General features: G+C 46.0%; 1 long non-coding RNA gene across 1 annotated transcript; it reads right to left on the reverse strand.

The window, feature by feature from the left end:
- Window positions 1–4,379: 4,379 nt before the first annotated feature.
- On the reverse strand, window positions 4,380–6,641 carry LOC119288901. The gene is made up of 3 exons (XR_005141340.1): window positions 6,091–6,641; window positions 5,330–5,975; window positions 4,380–4,675 (listed from the first exon to the last, which is right to left on the reverse strand). It is a non-coding gene; the product is annotated as an uncharacterized LOC119288901 (long non-coding RNA).
- Between the last annotated feature and the right edge of the window lie 4,259 nt (window positions 6,642–10,900).

A 10,900-nucleotide genomic window follows, 5' to 3' on the forward strand; every position in this document is an offset into this window, starting at 1 on the left:
ATTCCTAGGCTAGATGACATGCTTGAAGAATTGAGTTGCTCTACAATATTATTCAAAGTTGATTTGCATAGTGGATACCATCCAATTCGTATGAAATTGGGACATGAATGAAAAACAACATTTAAAACTAAGTTTGGATTATATGAGTGGTTAGTCATGCCTTTTGGGTTAACTAATGCACCTAGTACTTTTATGATATTAATGAACGAAGTTTTACATGCTTTCATTGGACGATTTGTGGTAGTCTATTTTGATGATATACTAATTTATAGCAGATCTTTGGAGGAACATTTACATGCTGTTTTTATTGCTCTACGTGATGCATGTTTGTTTGGTAACCTTGGAAAATGCACCTTCTGCACTGACCGAGTATCTTTTCTTGGCTATGTTGTTACTCCACAAGGAATTGAAGTCGATAAAGCCAAGATTGAAGCTATTGAGAGTTGGCCGCAACCCAAAACGGTCACACAAGTGAGAAGTTTTCTTGGCCTCGCTGGATTCTATAGGCGTTTTGTGAGAGATTTCAGCACCATTACTGCACCTCTCAACGAGCTTACAAAAAAGAATGTACCTTTTGTTTGGGGTACCGCACAGGAAGAAGCCTTCACGGTATTGAAAGATAAGTTGACACATGCTCCTTTACTCCAACTTCCTAATTTCAATAAGACTTTTGAGCTTGAATGCGAAGCTAGCGGAATTGAATTAGGAGGTGTGTTATGACAAGATGGCAAACCTGTTGCATATTTTTCTGAAAAATTGAGTGGGCCTAGTCTGAATTATTCTACTTATGATAAAGAATTATATGCTCTTGTTCGGACTTTAGAGAACATGGCAACATTATTTATGGCCCAAAGAATTTGTTATACATTATGATCATGAATCCTTGAAACATATTAAAAGTCAAGCTAAACTGAATCGTAAACATGCTAAATGAGTTGAATTCATTGAGACTTTCCCTTATGTCATTAAACAAAAGAAGGGTAAAGAAAATGTTATTGATGATGCATTGTCTCGTCGCTATACTATGCTTTCACAACCTGACTTCAAAATATTTGGTTTGGAGACCATCAAAGATGAATATGTGCATGATGCTAATTTTAAAGATGTAATGCAAAATTGTAAAAAGAAAGAACATGGAACAAGTTCGTCGTTAATGATGGATTTGTGTTCCTCGCTAACAAGCTATGCATTCCAACTAGCCCCGTTCGTCTTTTGTTGTTGCAGGAGGCGCATGGAGGAGGATTAATGTAACACTTTGGCATGAAGAAGACAGAGGGCATACTGGCTACACATTTCTTTTGGCCAAAGATGAGACGCGATGTTGAGCGTTTTGTTGCTCGCTGCACTACATGTCAAAAAGCTAAGTCACGACTCAATCCTTATGGTTTATATATGCCTTTGCCTGTACCTAGTGTTCCTTGGGAGGATATATCTATGGAATTTGTTTTAGGTTTACCTCGAACAAAGAAGGGGAGGGATAGCATATTTGTTGTCGTGGATAGATTCTCGAAAATGGCACACTTTATACCATGTCATAAAAGCGATGATGCTGTTAATGTTGCTGATTTGTTCTTTCGTGAAATTATTCGCTTGCATGGCGTGCTAGATACTATTGTTTCAGATCGTGATACTAAATTTCTTAGCCACTTTTGGAGATGTTTATGGGCTAAGTTGGGACTAAACTTCTTTTTAGTATTACTTGTCACCCCCAAACTGATGGACAAACTGAAGTAGTCAATAGAACATTGTCTACTATGCTTAGGGCTGTTTTGAAAAATAATAAGAAAATGTGGGAAGAATGCTTGCCTCATATTGAATTTGCTTATAACCGTTCATTGCATTCTACTACTAAGATGTACCCTTTTGAAATTGTGTATGGTTTCCTACCTCGTGCACCTATTAATTTTTTTTGCTTCTTCCATCTTTAGAGAAGGTTAATTTTGATGCTAAAGAACGTGTTGAATTGATTTTAAAAATGCATTAGTTAACTAAGGAAAACCTTGAGCGTATAAGTGCTAAATATAAACTTGTTGGAGATAAGGGTAGAAAATATGTTGTATTTGCATCTGGAGATCTTGTTTGGTTACATTTGCGTAAGGATATATTTCCTAATTTGTGCAAATCAAAAATAATGCCACGTGCTGATTGTCCTTTTAAGGTGTTAGAGAAAATAAATGATAATGCACATAAACTTGAGCTGCCTGCAGATTTTGGGGTTAGTCCCACTTTTAACATTGCATATTTGAAGCATTATTTGGGAGAGGAAGATGAGATTCAGTCGAGGACGACTTCATTTCAAGAAGGGGAGGATGACGAGGACATCAATACCATTGTTACACCCACATCCCCTACTACTATACATACTGGACCAATTAGTAGAGCTCGCGCACACCAATTGAATTACCAGGTACTTTCGTTTCTTGGTAACGATTCTAATGTTCATGACAATATGATGCTGCCTAAATTGGGTACATTTATTTTGCTTACAAATGAAGGGCCTAGCTTGGACAAGAAAGATGAATCTTGGAGCAAGTTCAAGCATGGAGATGATGGCATCCGGAAGGGGAACACGAACGGAGTCACAAGTGATGATTCCAGGGCTTTGAAGCCACCATAATGAGTGCATGAAGCCTTGCACAAAATATACAAGATGCCAGTTCATAAATTTTGTCTAGAGGCTATTGTAGGTGCTGCATCATCTTATTTTTGAGCCAGGCCCATGTAATTTCGAAATACTTGATTATATGTTGTTTTTAGAGTCCGTATGTGTGGGGATACAAGAGTTAGGGTTGATTTCAGACCCCTCCTCCAAGGGCCACGAAATCCCCCCCTCTCTCATCCGTATATACAGCCCTTAGGGCATCGTTTAGACTTTGGGTTTTGTTTAGATTAAAAGTTCGCCATAGCTGCAACTTCGCATACTTTGTTTGTGTTCAACGACCAGACAAAGATGTCACAGAACTCCACCTTGATCAATAAAGCTTTCATCTAATATTCGCAATATCCAGATTGCAATCTTAGTTTCTTGCTTGTTCTTTGTTTGCTTGCAGGAAATAGACCTTCGTGGTCAGGTTGATCGTGCTCTGGCATGGTCAATAACCTCTCGGAGTTGGTTTAGCAATTTCTAAGGCACGACGTCCTCGCACGTTCGTAGTCGAATCGTCAAAGTCGACTTCCACCAAAGCGATATCCATCATCTCATCGAAAGACAGTACACCTCTAGCAGGAGGTCTCGGTGATGGCCTCCCGGTGTCATGGCGGCTCCACGGTAGCTCAACGGATCTGTTCGTGGCAGCGACCGGATTCTCCGGCATCGGCTCGTTTGCGGTCGGGCCGTCTCGACCTTCACCCCTTCTCCTCGTCGCCCGGGCGTTACTCCCATCAATAGGCTGGTCCTCTCCCAGCTGCGGTCCACCGCTCGTCTCGCGCCCCGGTGCTACAGGATCGAGCTCGTCCCGTGCCCGATGCAGCAGGACCGAGCTTGTCTCCCGCACGGTGCAATAGGACTGACCTCGTCGCCCCCTCGATGCTGCTGGACCGAGCTCATCTCGCACTCGGGGCTGCAGGACAGGTCGGTGGATGCCAGTTTTGGGCGACCTATTGGGTCTCGACGCTGGGGGTCGCCCAGGGGTGCGAAAGGTCGGACCTTTCCGCTCGTCCCTTTCATTGGGGTGCGACGGGTCTCGGGTGAGGTGGTGTCGAGGTCTTGGATGCGGTGGTGGCGGCGGCCCTGGTGGTGGTAGCACGGTGCTCGTGGGTAGAGCCCGTGCCTTGGTGCTGCCCGGTCTCCATGGCCATGTGGGCGGCGTGGTTGCTGGGGAGTGGCGTTCGATGGCGGTGAGTGTTGGCCGAGGTGAGAACCTGTTTTATCTTCGGACCGGCGACGGCGAAGATCGTTCCCTTCTTGAAGGCGTCGTCATGGCTCTCATTGCCCGTCATGCGGCTTCGAGGAAAACTCTGATCCTTGGATCGGGCGGTGGCGGCGTGCCGGTGTCATTCCCTTCTTGAGGGCGCCGCCTTGGAGCGCATGGATCGTCATATGTAGCTTCATCTCTGCGTGGTAGTGCTAGAGGTGGTGTTGCTGCGCTCAACGCCTTTGTATCCTGCCCTGGGTATGTGCATGTGTTGCGGTGGCGTGGCGTGTGTTTGTACTGGGTGCTAATTGCTTGGTGCTTTATATATAAAACGGGGCGGAAGCCTTTTTCGGTAATCGTTGACAAACCAATTAATACATATATCTAGATGCTACTCGTTTTCTTTTAATTTACAAAATGCAATGCCTAGAGAAAAGAGTAGCTTTGTCAATGTATTTAGTCAGTAGAGCGAATGCATTAGTTGTACCAATAACTTTGGTAGGATTTAGCATACAAACACTCTACGACCTGGTATTATATAATAGGCAACATCTGTGAGAAATAAACATGGAACTACTGGGATGGGGAGACAAGAAAGTTTCACGTTCCACCTTACCTACACATAACTTTAGCTGCTACATACGTTTAATGACACCGGAATACATAGAACTATAGAAAACAAAATGAACTTACAGGTTCAGAAACGCCTGCTAGCTTTAGCGAAACCATTATTGTAAAAGGGCAACCTGGTGCATGTAGCTCCCGCTTGCGCAGGGTCCAAGAAAGGGTCCGACCACTTTAGCGAAACCATTATTATGACACTGTAAAATTCTTTAGGTCAGCTCCCACATAGTCCTTGAGCTTACTAAGACATACAAGGACATGTTAGTTAATCACGCCTAACAACATGAAAAAAACTGCAAAGAAATACATATGCGGGCTACGAACCTAATCTGCATTCGTTGACAAAAAAAGTATGGCTAAAACCTGACATCACAAAATTGCAAGAGAGGCTACCCATGGCTGAAACCTATTGATCAACTTTTTTCTTTGATCTGAGTATGAAGCATTGTGCTACATGGATCCGACATGGCAAACAAATCACATAACCTTAACCAGTATGTATCTCACTAGCCTACATCTCTACAAACCAAACACTACAAGATAAATTCCAAATATTTTTAGTAACGGTGTTATGCAGTTTGAACACCTAGATTACATTCTAAAGTACAGGCGTACAGCTCAATATCTAAACTTTTTTTGAAAAAGGAATATTCCCTCTATTTCGCTCTCTCTTTCACCAACAACAAATCCCCAATGAACATACACAGCTGAAAATCTAGATCTAGATCCTAATTGCATAAATGTTTAATTTGTGCACAATGAATCACAAATACTTGTTGAATCAGATTGACCTATCTGCGTTGCAAAGAAGGAGAGAAATAGGATTGATTTGTCTAAGGCACCGTGCTCACTTTTGTCCTCCTCATGGTGATGCATATAGCTGGCGGCGGCGTGGTGAATGTACATGCTACAAACCAAGACAGGGAGGTCCCTTAGTGCTCCTTGACGGCGACGCCGTGGGAGAGACTCGCCTCCTTCCCTCCTTCCTGGATCTCCCCGTCAAGGGGTATAAAGAAACCAGTACGCATGAATTAAGACAATGTGAATCGACATCTTGAGCCACAAAACTCAAATATTGCAACATAACTGGAATAACCAAGCAAGAATATTTTACCTTCAGTTGCTCAAATGGATACTGCTTTATTAATTGTCTCAAGTTCGTTCTTGCAATTTCCAGTAAACAGTCTAAACAATTCAATGAATAATCCATCTATAATATCGCAAACCTTTAAACAAAAACAAATTCATAGTCACTTTTTACAGATGAACTATACCCTATCAATCTTCTTCAACCCAAAATAGTGACCCATACAAACTCACACAGATGCCTACATGTGTTGGAATCTTTGACTCCAAACACAGGCATAACCCCAAATACACTACGAAACCAACCACAGATAGCCAAGGCAACTTCTTGTGCAGCCTACGGGATTGTGCTAAACAAGCAGGTTGGCCATGATATGCAAATTTGAATATGCTGCTCACCTTCACTTGATCCTGAAATAAGCATTAGAGTGCAGATACCTAAAATATTTTGACGACAGATACTCCCTAAATTTCTGTGAATATCTAACAAAAAAACTAATTGGCAGAAATAGAAACTGAGACTCACCTCACACCCGATGAAAACAACATCAAAGGTGGATTATGCGGTTGATGAGGAGGGCCCATGGCCTCCGGCGACAGAGGAGGCGTCGACAATCGCAGCGACCTCGTACGGGTTGAGCTCGTCTCGTCCTCCCCCACCCACCTACTAGCATAAGGCACGGCACACGAGAAGGGCGGGTCCATGGCGAAGCGAGAGCGGGACGGGGCCGTCCATCGCCCAATCAAAGCGCGTAGCCTCGCCAGTGCCTCTCGCGAGGAAGACGGTGAGCTCATCCCCGTCCTCCTCCAAGTTCATCACTCGGGATGGCAATGATCTGTAGGTCCATGGGCGGCGGGAGGCGGACACACGAGCAGATCGAGCCTGCTGCTTCATCTCCTTCGCCTACCCATGGTCGTTGATGCCTGCTGTTTGAGGAGCCTTCGGCCTTGTTCGGTTCCTTCAGATTTGAAGGGGTTTGGAGGGGATTGAGAGGGATTAAATCCCCCACAAATCAAAATCCACCTCAATCCCTTTGAATCCTCTCCAATCCCCTTGTGGGAGGGATTAACTGAACAAGCCCTTCATGGGAAAGACAAGGGAAGTGGAATCATGGGTTGCCTTCACGGGTAAGTGTGACACCCTCGATTTAATTATACACTAATCATACACGCAAATGTGTATGATCAAGATCAAGGACTCATAGGAAGATATCACAACACAACTCTAGACACAAATTAAAATAATACAAACTTTATATTACAAGCCATGGGCCTCGAGGGCTCGAATACATAAGTTCGAAAACACAAGAGTCAGCGGAAGCAACAATATCTGAGAACAGACATAAGTTAGGCAAGTTTGCCTTAAGAAGGCTAGCACAAAAGCATCTGCGATCGAAAAGGCAAGGCCTCCTGCCTAGGAGCCTCCTAACCACTCCTGGTCGTCAGCGGTCTCCACGTAGTAGTAGGCACCCTCGGGGTAGCAGTAGTCTTCAGTGGTGTCGTCGGGCTCCTGGGATCCGTCATTTGGTTGCAACAATCGGGTATGGGGAAAAAAGAGGTAGCAAAGCAACCGTGAGTACTCATCCAAAGTACTCGCAAGACTTACATTAAACTAAGTATGCATCTGTATCAAACGAATGGGTTGTATCTGTGGACTAAACTGTAGAATGCCAGAATAGAGAGAAGACCTAGTCCTATCGAAGACTAGCATGTTCTGGAAACCACCATCTTGCAGCAACAGGAGGGAGTAGAGTAGCATAAAGTAAAGTAGTAGAAGTGTTATCAACCTCGACCAGAGATCCTTTCTCGACTCCCTGCGAGAAAGCAATCCCAGAGCCATACAATCCAGTTATCAACACAATCCAATTCTCATCACCATCCAGTTCTCATCACAAGTATCCAGTTCTAGTTGTATCGATCGAGATACAACTCCAAGTGTTCGTTATCATAGGACATGTTATCGATAGATGTTTTCTTCCCTGCAGGGGTGCACCAACTTACCCACCACGCTCGATTAACTCCGGCCGGACACACTTTCCTGGGTCATGCCCGGCCCTCCGCCAAACAATACGCCACAACCCGACCTAGGCTTAATAGAGAGGCCAGCACATGCCCCCAGGGGTCTTGGCCCATCGCCCCGGGAACTCCTGCACGTTGCGTGGGCGGCCGGTGAGTAGACCTAGCTACCTCCTTCAACAAGGCAGGAGCTTACGCAGTCCAACCCGGCGCGTGCCGCTCAATCGCTGACATCTATTAAGCTTCGGCTGATGCATACGACGTAGACCGTCCATACTATGCCCACGTGACGGTTAGTGCTATCAGGCCAGAGGCCCCTCGGATCAAATATCCAAATCATAGTGGATTAGGAACGCGCGGTAACGAGCAGAGACTCCCGATCGATGTGACCCCGTCGCCCTGTCTCGAGTACTTGCGACAAGGGCTAAGAATGCCCGGCCACGCCTCGTAAGTATCTCGCGGGCACCTTCCAGGTCAACCCGACTCCACATCACTTGCTATTAAGCTCGCGCGGGTACCCCTCAGGGTCGACCCGTCTTTAGTAACATGGTTCAGTGTAAAGTCATAGTAATCATAGTAACTGGGTGTCTAACACCAAGGGGAAAACCCGAGGAATCACCCCCGGTGAATTCCACTCGATGTTATCATCAAGGTGAACGTAAGAGGATCCACCCTCGAGGTCCAGACTTGAGGGGTTGCACGACAGAGCCGTAACGGAAGTGGTGAAGGAGGAAATCACCATCGATGACCACGACCGAATAGCTACACTACAGAGATTTCATCAGGAGTGATGTAAGAGGTTCCACCCTCGGCACTCGATGGTAACTCTGCAGAGTCGAGCAACAAAATGGGTAAGTGATGTGAGGTGCCGGGGCCTGGTTTCGATCCCATTGATCGGGTCTTCGATGATGAAGCAGGGGCAACAAGGACAAGGTGGGGGTGAGTGATGGATCACTAACAAACCTATACTAAGCAGTTTAGGATAAGCAGGTAGGTAACAATAAGCAGGTTACAAAAGCAGGCTATGCATCAGAATATGAGCAAACAATAACAGTATCAAAATCTAATGCAAGCATGAGAAAATTGAATGGGCGATATCAGGATGATCAAAGGGGGGGGGCTTGCCTGGTTGATCAGACAAGAAGGATGGGTCGTCGGTGATGTAGTCGATCACAGCGGCATCGGCAGCCACCACGGGGTCTACCAAAGAGAAGAGGGGGGAGAAACAGTAAATACATAGCAAGCAAGTGCATAACAGGACAACAGGCATAACTAGATGTGTTCTAACGCGGTCCTAGACGTTATAGGTGAAGGGGGAATTCAACTGGGAAGGTGTTCCCGGTTCCGGACCTGTGTCAGGCAGATGACCGGAGGGGGAAAGTTCCATGTTCAGATAGTTAGAGGCATCTGACAGGTATGTGGGTAGTGTATTCGGGTTCGTCTCATCGTTCTGAGCAACTTTCATATATAAAGTTTTTCGATCCGAGCTACGATTAATTTTCTATGATTTTTCAAAGTTTTAAACATATTCTGGAATTAAATAAATTATCATAAAAAAATACTACGTCAGCTTGACATCACTGTGACGTCAGCAGTCAACAGGACGACTGACCAAGTCAAACTGACCTGTGGGTCCATCGGGACCCACATGTCATTGACAGGGAACTAATAGGGTTTTATTTTAACTAAACAAGGTTAATTAGCAGGCATGCCCCACGTGTCATTGTCTAATTAACATAACTAATTAGTTTTAATTAAAACAGTTTAACTAGACTAATATAAATAGGGGCCCACTGGTCAGTCACACAAAGGCGGGGCCCACTGCGCCACGTCGGCGTATGCGCCGGAGACAACTCCGGCGACCAAAAACGCGACGGAGCTCGCCGGACTTGGCCGAAAAAACGTTACGGCGCTCCGTTCGGGGCGTACTTAGGCTCGTTCGAACGAGCGTTCAATGTCGCATCCATCTACGGGAGCGGTGCGGCCGTAAACGGCCGAAAGCTACGGCGGCGAGCGGCGAAGCGGACGCCGGAGTTCGGCCCTCGCACGAACTGCGGCTAGAGGACACAACAGGACTACTGGGGAGGCTCTACGAGGTCCTGGCGAGTCCCAGAGCACGGTGGCAAGGTCGGGTGAGCACGACATCGACGAGGACGGCGGTGACGAGCTCCGTTGCGGAGTGGGCTTCGGGCGGTGATGGCAACGGCGGCTACGGTGATGGATCCATGCGGGGGAGCGAGGGGAGAGACGTGGTGGCTCACCGGGAGCCGTAGGGAAGTGGCAGTGTGCTCGGGGAGGCGCGAAGCATCCGGAATCGACGGCGATAGACGTCGGCGATCCGAGGAAGGAGAAGAAGATGGCGGTGGTGTGGAGGCTTCCCAACATGTTCCGTCCGGCGTAGTCGACGTCGGGGAGCCGTTCGGGCACGTCGGCGAGGCAATCGAGGCACGATGGCCGCGGGATCGAGCGTCACGGCGGCGAGCTCTCGGGCAAGCTCGCAGCGGGGGCGATAGAGAGAGCGAGGGAAAAAACTGGGGGTAGCTAGGGTTTCCAGCGGGGTCGAGGGTGGCCTTAGCCGCGCGCGGGGGAGGGGGGGGGTCGGCGGATGGTCGCCGCGTGGCCATCCGCGGCTTGGACGAGCGCCCGGCGGCCACCAAGCTCGGGTGAGCAGTACGAGGGAGGAGGGGACTCCAGGTGGGCTGGGCCGCACCTGTAGCTAGTAGGTCTAAGTGCACAGTAAAAATTAGGCCCCTTTTTATTTTCTTATTTCTGTTTTCTGTTTGCAAAAAGTTTATCACCTAAATTATTTTTATAACATAAGGGAGCTAACTCATAAATTTCAGGGCAATATATCCTAGCACCAAAAACTAGTTTGGGTAAAATAGTATTTCAAAATTAAATTTAGATTAATTTTAAGGTTACTAATTGTTGTTGTTAGCCACTATTTCAGGTTGTTAGTGCCACTTAATTAATCCATAAAATGTTGGTTACAATTTTATAACTGCCTCTGAATTATTTTCCATTTAATGAACATTTTCGTTTTTGATTTGAACAACTTTTATTTTCCACTTTGAATTTAATTGAAGTTTGAATTGGTAGTTTGAAAATCTATATGATGCAAATGATGATTAGACACTGTTAAATTTGCTGACATGGCATTAACTAAGGGTGATCACTGTAGCATGATTCTCGGGGTGTTACGGTAAGATAGAATCAAGCATCCAATCGCTAGCTTGAGTCAGGGTCGGCTGCATCTCGGAAAGGAAGACCTGGAATAGTTTGTCCTAGCCAAGGTTTTTGATTCCGAATGGACAGATTTT

This window comes from Triticum dicoccoides, chromosome 4A (genome assembly GCF_002162155.2).
Source record: "Triticum dicoccoides isolate Atlit2015 ecotype Zavitan chromosome 4A, WEW_v2.0, whole genome shotgun sequence".
In the NCBI taxonomy this organism is placed as follows: domain Eukaryota; kingdom Viridiplantae; phylum Streptophyta; class Magnoliopsida; order Poales; family Poaceae; genus Triticum; species Triticum dicoccoides.